At 33.9% G+C, this 13,055-nt stretch overlaps 1 protein-coding gene across 1 annotated transcript in view; it reads right to left on the bottom strand.

Moving 5' to 3' along the window:
- LOC145260495 (solute carrier family 22 member 21-like) overlaps window positions 1-13,055 on the bottom strand; it is a 36,686-nt gene that overhangs the window by 13,967 nt on the left and 9,664 nt on the right. The window lies entirely within an intron of this gene.

Raw genomic sequence — 13,055 nt, 5'->3', positions numbered from 1 at the left:
ACATAAAGATAACATGACGATTTTTGACATAGGATATTCTTTTTTGGTGCTTGTGCAAATTTGTTATTGTTTAAATAAACGCGTTTCAGATGAAAACATTATTACATACTTGTATGCCATATTGAAATTATTATAAATTCTAAAAATTACGAAAAATGATCCAGTAGAACATGTGCTAGATGTATTTTAAATAATCCACAATTCCAAGAAAATAATAATCCACGCCCAAAGAAAAAAGGGCGGTATTTATTTAGTAAAAATTATCAATTGTAGTTACTTCCCCTGGATCTTGCGAACTTTCCAACATTAAAAAATATGATAAACCCTATAAGCCGCTGAATTTGATAGTTTTTTTTTTATTTTGACTTATAATTATTTCTTTGATGGATCGTTTTTCGTAACTTTTGGAATATATACTAATTTCGACATGACACATAAGTACGTAATAATGTTTTCACCTGAAGTGCGTTGGTTTAAAAAATCACCATCTAACAAGCACCTCTTTATTTCATAAACCTAAAAAGTGGAGTATTGTGCATTGTAACCCCTAACTACTACAACTATTACCATTAGTACAGTATTAGACTATTTTCTTTCAAGCACGCCTATCATCATATTTAAATAAAATGCTAATTTGATTAAAGCAAAATACTTTTCTTGCTTGGGTATTTGAAATAATTAAAAACCACCCTGTTTCACTGTCACTTTACAATTTAATTTTTATGCACTACTTAAAATCATTGAAACGAAATAACTTTGATTAGAAAAAGAAGACGAAACTAATCGATAAAAAAGAAAAACACAAAACTCTTTCTTTTTTCTTCATTCTATTTTAATAATGAACATTCCAAACAAAACAAGAGAACTTGCTCACTTATTGGCATAGTCTGATCTTTCGATACCAGAGTACAAGAGAAAAAAACATGAAAAATAAATAAATATCAAGATCTGAAACGGGAATTGGTTAAACTATGGAAATGTAATTGAAACGCTTGTGACCATAACAAAAAACTACCATAAATGGGTTGTCATGGTCTGAAGGCCTGGGAAGAAAACTGAGACCTCAGAGTGAACGCAAGTCAAACAGTGGACATAAGTCTATGGCAGAGCGGAAACAACCGCGACGCTGCTGTGGTAAAGTTATTTTTAGGAATCAATGTGAGGTTATGCCGAGGTCGTAGGGAACACTAGCAGCATCCAAGAAGCAGGGAAGGAGGGGGGGGGGGAGAAAGACAAAGAGTCAGTCTTGGTTCATGTTGCACTGAGAGAAGGTAATGTTTTTTGTTTTCTCGGCTTATAGAATCAGAGGCGATAAAGCGAATGATACCTTAAAAAGAAAAAGAAAACGTTATAAGGTTGAATCTGAGTTAACTATGATGAGCAAAGAATGTTTTTCCTTTTTTTATTGGGCTCCAAAAAAAAGCATATTACCCCAAAATGGAAATAAGGATCTTTGATTTGGACTTGCGTGGGAAACAGATTTGTGATTTTCTCCTTCTCTATCCCCAACCAAAAAGACTTTTGTCTTGTTGCAATCTGGCAGATACTCGACCACAGTTTACCATGTAGATGAACCGTTAAACAAACTGTTGACCCCATTTCGGAACTAATCCCCCCCCCTTTCCTTTGGAATTAATGGCGACCACTCTTTCTTCTCCGCCATCAATGAACTCTTTCTTTTGCTACTTTGAATTCTGTTTTTTTGGGGGGGTTTGTTTGTTTGTTTGTTTGTTTATTTGTTTTTATATATAAAAAGATAAATAAAATCCATATATAAAACAGAATATGTAAACTATATTTCTGCATCCGACCTCCTCATTATTTCATATTGAATTTTTTTTTTTTGCCGCCTTCTTGCATGCTGCGCTTCTCACTGTTTTGATTAGACACTCGGGAAAATTTGATAGATGATTATATTTGCTTACACTCGACTGGATAGGGAACCAGCCAAGTAGCCGTCTTTGGTGGTAAATTCCCTTACCCTTCCCTAAGTCAGGTGCACGCATTAACCCTAAGTCCTTGTGCTGGAGTTAAAGTTACTACTGTGCATTTAAACCCGGACCAAGTATGTACCAGGCCTTATCTGATTGACAAAGTCATTTTTTTTTTTCAATTTTGCAAAAGACTGATGTTAGGAATGGCAAAAGTGTTGAGACAGCTTGAATGTCTGAAGTCAAAAGAACTGACCTAATGTTCAAAAAAATCCAAATGTTGAGATTACTATAAAATAATAATAATAATAATAATAATAATAATAATAATAATAATAACTGGTGGGACCTGTGGAAATTCCACAGTGGCGTCTTTCATATGTAATATATTGCTGCTAGGCATTCTGTGGGTGTTTAGCATGAATGAAGACACCATCATATTATTCTAGCCTTTTTGTTAAAACTCTATCGACCCCCCCCCTTACTAAAAAATTAATGTTTGATATATTGCTTGGGCTTATTATTTCGTTGCAAACATACCAATCAATTAACTTACATTTCATCATTTTTCATAATTCTTGGAATTGCTAATAATTTTGATAATCATTTTTCATAATTTTAACCCACATTATGCCCCTAAATAATAACTTTGATATATTGTTTAAGATGATTATTTCATTACAAACACACCAATCAATTAACTCCCATTTTATAATTTTTCATAATTCTTGGATATGTTACTAATATATGACAAAAGATTTTCATGATTATAATCCACCTTATCACCTCCCACTTATTAAAATAATAACTTTGATGTATTGTTTGAGATTATTATTTCATTATAAACACACCAATCAACTTACATTTCATTATTTTTTTATAATTCTGGGATATGTTACTAATATACGACAATAATTTTTCATGATTAAAACCTACCTTATCGCCACCCCCCTTACTAAAATAATAACTTTGATATATTGTCTGGGCTGATTATTTCATTACAAACACATCAATCAATTAACTCACATTTCATCATTTTTTTTATAACTCTTGGATATGTTACTAATTTCGATAATCATTTTTTTATATTTTTAACCCACATTATCGCCCCTCCCCACTTTAAAAAATAATAACTTTGATATATTGTCTGTTTCATGACAAACACACCAATCCATTAACTTACATTTCATAATTTTTCATAATTCTTAAATACGGTACTAATTTGGACAATCATTTTTTATGATTTTAAACCACATTATCGCCTCCTCCATACTAAAATAATGACTTTGATACATTGCCTGGGTTGATTATTTCATTATAAACACATCAATCAATTAACTCACATTTCATCATTTTTCATAATTCTTGGATATGGAACTAATTTCGACAATCATTTTTCATAATTAAAACCCACATTATCGTCCCCCCCTTACTAAAATAATAACATTGATGTATTGCCTGGGCTGATAATTTCATTACAAACACATCAATTAACTCACATTTCATCATTTTTCATAATTCTTGGATATGTAACTAATTTCGACAATCATTTTTTAAAATATTTTTCACCCACATCATCACCACATCCCCCTTATTAAAATAATAACGTTGATATATTGTTTGGGCTGATTATTTCATTACAAACACACTAATCCATTAACTCACATTTTATCATTTTTCATAATTCTCCGAATTATTACTAATTTTCATAATTTAAATTCACATTATTTCCTTTACCCTTACTAAAATAATAACTTTGATATATTGCATGGGCTGATTATTTCATTACGAACACATCAATCCATTAACTCAAATTCCATGATTTTTCATAATTCTTGGATATGTTACTAATTTTGACAATCATTTTTCATAATTTTGACCCACATTATCGCTCCATCCCCCTGTCTAAAATAATAACTTTGATATATTGTCTGGGCTAATTAGTTCATTACAAACACACCAATCAATTAACGCGCATTTTATCATTATTTATAATTCTTGGATATGTTACTAATTTTGACAATCATTTTTCATAATTTTAACCCATATTATCGCCCCCTTTACTAAAATAATAACTTTTCTATATTGCCTGGGCTGATTATTTCATTACAAACACATTAATCAATTACAGGTATTCTCATAGTATATATGTTCCACCTATCTAATCCAATCCCGGGTGATGCCGCGTATTCTGCTAATATATATCTTCCATCTATCTTGTTGTATCCCGGGTGACGCATGTATTCTGCTACTATATGTTTTCCATCTATCTCATTCAATCCTCGGCAATGCTGGGTATTCTGCTAGTATATATTTGCACTTATTTCATCCAATCCCGCGACTGACTTCATGTCTGCCACCCCACTGTTAAAAATATACATAAAATAAAGTAATGTTTAAATAGTAAACTATTTCAGCCATTTCCGGGACTGATTTCTTATCCCGTACCCCACTGTTAAAAATATACATTAAATAAAGTAATGTCTAAAACGTAAATTGTTGCAGCCATTTCCGGGACTGACTTCATATCCTTAACCCCACTGTTAAAAATATACATGAAATAAAGTAATGTTTAATGCTTAAATGGTTTCAGCCATTTCTGGGACTGATTATATATCCCCCGACTCCACTGTTAAAAATATACTTGAAATAAAGTAATGTTTAAATCATAAACTGTTTCAGCAGTTTTTTTAAAATTAATACATAAAAACATTAATATGGTTAGTGATTAGGCAACCATTACTTCAACATGGATTTCTGAGTGTAGTATCAGTCTCAGCATTCTATTGACTTTAATCATCCCCTCCTTAAGAAGAGTTTTTGCAGTTATTGCCATGAGGACATTAAGGACGAAAATATGAACTCAAAATTACTTGATATATTTACGTGACTTTTGGAATGTTACAAATAAGCCCCTAGTGTGCACTGATCCATTTAATGGAATTTTGGAATCAGCAGTACATCCATGTGATTTTTGGAATATGACATCTTATGTCAATGTAGTATATCATAAATATAGTATATGTTTTTTTTTAACAGGAGATAATGACGCCATCACTGGAAGTAAATATCCCTGCCTATCATCCCCACCTACTCGAAAAGAAGGAAGAGATTATGTCTGGGATCTCATTAAACACTCACCAAATCCATTAACTCACATTTGATATAATCTATATATTAATACGATAGCGTGTGTGTTCTTAAATCTCAACCAATGAAATTTGCCAGAAAGCATGACACACAAAAGAGCACACATGCTATCATAATAATAATAATAATAATTCTGATTTCCTTTTCATTTCTACTGAATATCTTCAAATCATCCATAAACAGTAGATGGTTAAGGAACCTGCTACCAGATCCAAAGTTATACCCCAGTTTCTCTCTCTTCAAGAGGATGCTCAGTGGCATCATTATCATTACAAAAAGAAGTGGAGATAACGAATTTCCTTGGAATATTCCAGGTTTAATGCCAACCTGCCCCAGCACCTCTCTGTTTGCTGTCAGCACCGTTTTCCATTGAGCCATACTTGTCTCCAAAAGCCCTACCACATTCCCAGCAACCTTCATCATCAAAAGTGTTTCACGGATCAATGAACGAGAAACGATGTCATAAGCCTTTTTGTAATAGATCCATGCTGCACTCAGATTCTTCTTCCTCTTTGTATCCTGCATTACTGCCTTATCAATCATTAGTTACTCCGAGCATTTCCGGCATTCTTTTGTTCATGAGGGAAAACACTATTACTCACAAGATGTCCATAAATATTTTCTGCAAAGATTCCAGTTAACAGTTTCCACATTAGTGGTAGACATGTAATTGGTCTGTAATTGGTGGCATCTGTTCCCTTTGAAGAATCTTTCCAATTCACTGTCGTCCTTCCCTTAACAAGCCAATCAGGGACATCTCCCAAATCTACAACCCTTTGCAGGGCAGCAGCTATAGGTGAATAAACGTATTGGAACTGTTTGAACCAGAAGCCCATCACTTCATCTGGACCAGGTGCCTTCCAGTTTGACATCCTTCGTATGCCAGCCTTCACGTCATCAATGGTTATTTCAACGTTCTCCATCTGCTGCATTCCTGATAGCCTTTCTCTGACCTCTCCCAACCAGTTAGCCTTTTGATTATGTCGCCCTTCAACAGACCAAATCCCATTCCAGAACTACAGGCATCATCTGCATTTAGAGTGTTGTTATTTCCCACCTGTTTATTGCGATTTAATTCTTTATTCAGCTGAGACTGATTGTTCCGGAAAAGGTTATTCTGCCGAAATGCAACACTTTTTCCAACAAAGTTCCTAATTTTCATACCACCAGTGTGAACCTTCTCTTTCAACATTGTTAGAACGGTCATCATTCCCTTTTCCAGCAATCTATACATCCTTTCAAGCTCGTCCTTGGCTTTCTGTCCTAGTTTAACTCCTTTTCTTATTTCTTCGATTCTACCAATGTCTTTCCGCCACTGTTTAATACTTTCCTCAAGCCGCCTCTACCAGTATGGCCTTGTATCCTTCATTTCTTTCTTTTTCTTCTGTATTAAGCCAAGACGATTCACAACAACATATGACGCTACATACAGAAGCCTGTTAAGTTCCGTAATTGATATGTTCTTTCTTATGATGTTGTGAATTACTCCTTAAACTATTTTTACCTCGCTTTTCATCTTCCACCTATCATGACTCTTTATGTTTGGAATATCTATGATCCAAGAAGAACCTCTCTTAACTTCTGAAGTACTTCTTTTTCTACAGAAGTCAAAGTTTGAACTTAATCACCACTTCTCCATACATCTGCTCTTTCCACTGGCCCCATGGTCTCATAGTCATTGATCTCATCTGCCTTAGATCCTTCAAACTCCTTCTCATCACTTCCACTAACCATAGGATTCCATTCCTCCTCAGTTGTCCGCCTCCCATCATCGCTTACATTTCCCTTCTGCACTTCCACTTTCTCAGTTCTTTTATCAGAACTAGTTTCATCAATTTTACTTTCGCTATTCATTTCATTCCTAACCATCCGTTCAATCTCTTCCCTTGCAAGCACAGAAAGTAGATTGTTATTTTTAATTTGTTTTAACTGGGATACCAAATTCGCGACACTCCTCGCTCCTCCTCCTCCTCCTCTCGATTCCCACTGTTCCTTCACTTTTCAGATATATCCACCAGATTTAGTACTCCCACTTCTTACAATGAAATTCCCACAATACTCTTCTTTCCCCATCCGTCCATGATTTTTTGACATTTCCTGTTCCAACTTCCTTCGTGTCTTGGGATCCTCTCTACCAATTCTCACTGCCCCTACATCCACCCACATCCTCAGAATTTCGAACAGTTGTATTATGACGACAGGACCCACCCTGTTGACCAGTGGGACACCTGCCGGACGTGAGACCTTCGCAAGATGTTCATTAACGTCGTTATTTTCAATATTTTGATTTGACATTCTCCCATAAATGGGGTTAGTGAATTTTAGGTTACACCACCACCGATAGTTTTATTGAGACATTATCTCTAGGAGGGTTCCCCACCAAGGTTAAAGATCCCCTCCCGACCTTTCTCCTCCACCACCACCAAAAACAACAACAGAAATAAAATTTACAATGATTATAGTAACACTAATATCGGTAGTAATAATAATAGTAGTAATAACAACAATAGCAATGACAGCAAAAACAACAACAATAACAGCAACAACAATATTAAGTAGTAGTAGTAGTAGTACTATTACTACTACTACTACTAGTAGTAATAATAATAAATGATTGGGGATGATTTTTTTCTCCTTCCTATCCCCCTCTTTTCCCTTTTTTTTATATCAACTTATTAATAATATTTTATAGTTGTGAAAAAAATAACGATCACAATATTGAAGGGACTCCAATATTTTCGAGAAAATGTCTCTTTGTCAGGGAAAAAGGAAGCGTAGACATCTCTCGGACATTCTGCGTTTGTGTTGCTGCTGGATGTTATGTACTAGATTCATATCGGTCTCACAGTCGGATCGGCTCGGCTCACATATTTGCAGTGTCAGTTTTCGGAATAAGGTTCTTAGATAAGTTGTAGGTGCTCTGCTGTCCAAAGTTAATATGAATTTCATTTATTTACGTATTTATTATTTTTTTATTCTTCTATTTATTCTCTTCTATTCTTTTTTTTTTTTTTTTTATTTGTTGCACTTTGTTTCGTTTAGTTGCTCGTTCATGAGTTTGTTTATGTGCGTATGCGTGTAAGTCTGGGAGCGGTTAAAACTTTTAACTTAAAAGGAAGTAACTGGTGTTACGAGGTGCTGAGACTGCTGAGTTATTCACCTTTATAGTATTTATTATTATTATTATTATTATTATTATTATTATTATTATTATCATCATTATTATTATTATTATTATCATTATTATTATTATTATTATTATTATTATTATTATTATTATTATTATCATTATTATTATTATTATTATCATTATTATTATTATTATTGGCTCACACGGAGATCTGATTGGAAACCTGTGGTGTTCTCTGGAAGCTGAGTGACAACAAGTCTCCCCAGACGTCCAGCTTTTTCCACCTCCTTTGATAGCATTTGCAAATGAATTTGCATCATCGCAACAGCCGCTTACCATTGATTTCTCGCTGGTAGTAGCCATTGGTTTATACTGGAATTTGAGTGGCACTCAGCCTCCCCAAGGTCCCAGTTCTCTTTGCGCTTGTCCAGCCAAGGTATGGTTGGCGCTCGTTCCTATTATAATAATAATAATAATAATAATAATAATAATAATAATGATAATAATAATGATGATGATGATGATAATGGCAATAATAATAATGATGATAATAATAATAATAAAAATGATGATGATGATAATGATGATGATAATAATAATAGTAATAGTACTACTACTACTACTAATAATAATAGTAACTAGCGGGACCTGTGGAAATTCCACAGGGGACTGATTCAGTGATTCATATGTAATATATTGATGTTGGCATTCTGTAGATATTTAGAGTAAATGGAGACGCTCTGATATTAGTGTAGCTATTTTGTTAACACTACAAAAGTGTTGGGAAATATAATTGCTTAAATAAACACAAGGCCAAACGACATTTCTTTTAACAAAACAACAACAAAGGGTTTATTTAGAAAAGGCGAGATTGTATCTCAGACAGGAGAGAAAGAAAGTATAAACGTCTGTTTTAAAATGTCGTCTGCCATCAGACTGCAGTCCTCAACAAGTAGCAGTGGGAGGAGTGAGTGAGAGAGGTCTGTATAGGTTGCTTGCTGGCGTCCCTCTGACGATAGCAGCTGAGATCCCAAAGGGCTAAAAATAGTCCTTAAGTGGACAGCTCAAATCAATTGGTCAGTACGGCCAAATCACTTTGGCACCAGGCATTGATCCGCTTACAGTAAATAGTTTAACTGCTACAAAAGTATTCATCTAAGCTAGCACGAACGCCCGGCAAAGCCCAGTCGTAAAATACGCTTAAATATGATATTTTAATTCTTGCAGATTTCGTATATATTATTATAGAGTTAATGTTCTATCGATTTTTATATATTATTAAGTTGCGATTTGAAAAAAAAAAAATCCATGACTTGAATCGAAACCAAAATAAAAACCTATATATATATATATATATATATATATATATATATATATATATATATATATATATCACTTGAGTTCCTTCAGCCATAATCGAAACTGAAACCAAAACTTATGAATAATTCTTGATAAAATTATTTATACAAAAAAAATAGATTTCTGGAGTTCCATCAGTTATAATCGAAACCGAAACCAAAACTTATGAAGAATTCTTGGTAAAATTATTTATGACAAGAAATGGAAGTACATAACAATTAAACGACCCGGATACAAGCGTGACTAGGTGTGTCAGAATTTTTTGGGAATTTTTGACACCCTTAACACAAAACTGCGAATAAAATATACAAAACTCATAATTTCTCTTTTTAAAGTGGTTTGTTTAATTTCTTTCTGGAATATACTTCCAAAATAAACTATTAAAGTTTTTTGAAAAATAATAGAAATATTATTTTTTATTTTTTAAAAAACAGTGTTTACAAAGTGCCTGCGCGCGCTCATGCAGCCATTTTTTTTTTTTACGTAATAAAATGAATTGAATTTTATGAGTTGAATATTTTTCAATTCTTTCAATTTAAAAATCTATCAAAATTTTTCTATTGGTCCAATTTTTACATTATTTGCAGGTTTAATGCGAAATTTTATGTTCTTTCCAATAAACTAAATATAATATTCTAGAAAACGTTTTTTTTTTAATCCCCCCCCTTTTGAAATGTCTATTAAAATGAAAATAATTTTCTTACCTCAGATTTATATATCACAAATTGAAGATAAAAGATCAATAAATAAAATAATCTAATTTAAAACAAAAAAAGAATAGTTTTTTGCAAATTTACCTGTAAAGTCAAAAGTTTAAAACCTTTTTTTAAAAAAAACATGTTGATTTTTTTTTTTGAGTGAAACCTAACATTTTTTAAATTTTGCCCTGAAACAATTTTTTTCTGCTTCATTCAATGTTTTTTTTAGATTAAAAAAAAGTCACTCCATAAAGAGAAAATAAAATATATTAAATAAAAAACTCATATATTTCTTTAAGAGAGAAAAAAAAATCGAAAATCGGTTGAGTGAAATTTTTTTAAACGGCAAAAACTGATAAGTGAAATGTGATCATTTTTCAAATACGATGGCCCACACTTACTAACTTTTGTTTACACCCAGCAATATAAAGGGAGATTAATTCTGGCGCTTACAGGCCACCATAGTTCTTAACTCGAATAAAAGGAGACATTTGTCTCCCTTTATTACACTTCTGAAACATTTCATGTCGTGCTATTTTTGAATCCTTGCTTAAAAATTATTATTCATTGATTAGTACTTTTTATAGGTAAGTAATTTTTTGGAATTTGTATATATATATATATATATATATATATTATACTCGAGGTAAGTTAAAATTCGTTGATTTTCTTGAAAATCTTTATTTTAAAGAAAACCGAAAAAAAACAAATATTGCATATTTTGCTATTAAACCTGTTATTATTTCTAAATTTGGTCTTTGCTGCTTTTATAGAAAAAAAAAATTAGGGTTTAAATTACATTTTTCAAGTAGTTATAAGCTTGGAAAGATAGTAAGTTTAATTATTCAAGTTTTCATCATGCATTTTTAATGGCAATTTTCCGACACTGCTAAAGCGCGACACAGAAAATAACGCCCATGCTATCGTATTAATATATAGACAATAATAGATTATTTTTGGGTCATTATTTTTTAATGTAATGTCAGTGGAAGAAATTCATTCCTTTCTTTTTATTATTATTATTTTTTTTATTTATTTAATTATTTTTATTACATTTTCACCCCAAACAAGGCATTTGACACTTTGTTGTAGGGGCTACTATACGGGACATGAGTATCAGGGGTACTGTGTAGGAAGTTGGGCAGCAAGATGTTGGTTCACGTTGCACTTGAACTTCTGCATGTCAGTACAGTTGGGGAAGCAGGGACCCGGCAGGGAATTCCAATGTCCTGGGGAAGAAACTACTGGAGTAGAAGGCTCTCTTACATCTAGGGATCTCTACTGTGAGGGGGTGGGATTTAGCTGCTTGTCGGGTTTGTCAGGGGTATTTACGTTGAGGAGGCACAAGTGCTTGCAGTTCATCAGAGCATTCACTGTTAAAGTACTTGTAGAACAGGCAGAGGGATGCAACATTTCGTCGATGGGACAGGGGCTGAAGTTTAGATGACAGTTCAGGACCTATCAGATTGGCAACTCTCTTTTGAACCTTGTCTAGGAGAGAGAGACTAGTTGTAGATGCACCAGCCCAAATATGACAACAATACTCCATACATGGGCGAATGGTGGCCTTATAGACGTATAGGATACTTTCAGGCATTAATATCTTTCTAGCACGGTAGAGAGAACTTATCTTCTTTGCATCGGTCCTGGCGATACTCTCAATGTAATTGTTCCAACTCATGTTTCCTGAGAGCATTAGGCCAAGGAGTTTAAAGGATGTATTTTCAGATAAAGAGTCATTGGCCATTGCTATTGGTGGTAGAGAAGGTTTCTTGTAGTTATTGAAGGAAACAAGTTTTGTCTTGGCAGCATTGAATGTGACCATCCATTTATGTCCCCACTCCACTACAGATCGGAGGTCATCCTCTAGTGCTTCTGCCATTTCTTTAGATATGTGTTCATTTGTTTTCCTGTTGTGTCTGTTATAGAGTGTGGTGTCCTCAGCATATATACCCATCTCACAGGCAATTTTGTCAGGGAAGTCATTTATGAATATTAGGAATAACAGAGGTCCCAGGATAGATCCCTGAGGCACTCCCGCATTTATATTGTATAGTTTAGATGTACGACCATTGAGGACAACCTGAATTTTTCTCTTATCTAAGAAGGATTTAATTGTGTCATGTATTCTTCCAGTGATATGATACCATATGATCTGATTTTCCTGAGAAGACCTTCATGCCATACCCTATCAAAAGCCTTAGATATATCTAGAGCTACCACGCTACCCTCCTCCACTTTGTCCAGTGACTGGTATATACGTTCTGAGATTACAGTTAGGATCTCTGCTGTTGAACGAGCTTGTCTAAATTCATATTGTTGGTCAGTCAGAAGTTTAGCACCTGTAAAGTGATGGACTAGAGCTTGGTTAATTATTGTCTCAAATATTTTGGCGAAAAGTGGGAGGAGGCTAATGGGTCGATAATTTACTTGGTCAGTTCTTTCGCCAGAATTCTTGAAAACTGATACTACAAAAGCAGTTTTCCAGCAGGCAGGAAAGCAAGATTCATTAAGGCATTTGTTGTAAAGTTTGGAGAGAATTGGAGCTACTTCGGCGGAGCACTTTTTTAATAGCACAGCCGGGATGAGATCAGGTTCACATGCTTTTGCAGTGTAAAGATTTCTTATGTTAGCATGCACCTGAGAAGGGGTGATTTTCAGATCGTCTAGCATGGCGTCTGTCCGCAAAAGAAAGTCAGGGAGGGTTGGTTGGCAGGGTCCAGTGTGGAGTTGGAGGCAAACCGACTGGCAAGCATGTTAGCCTTCTCAGTTGCAGAGCAAACAACC

The sequence above is a fragment of the Euprymna scolopes genome, chromosome 36, assembly GCF_053919585.1.
Source record: "Euprymna scolopes isolate OS-2025 chromosome 36, ASM5391958v1, whole genome shotgun sequence".
Classification (NCBI taxonomy): domain Eukaryota; kingdom Metazoa; phylum Mollusca; class Cephalopoda; order Sepiida; family Sepiolidae; genus Euprymna; species Euprymna scolopes.
The sequence above is the reverse complement of the archived record's forward strand: the minus strand, read 5'-3'. Positions and strand labels throughout refer to the sequence as shown.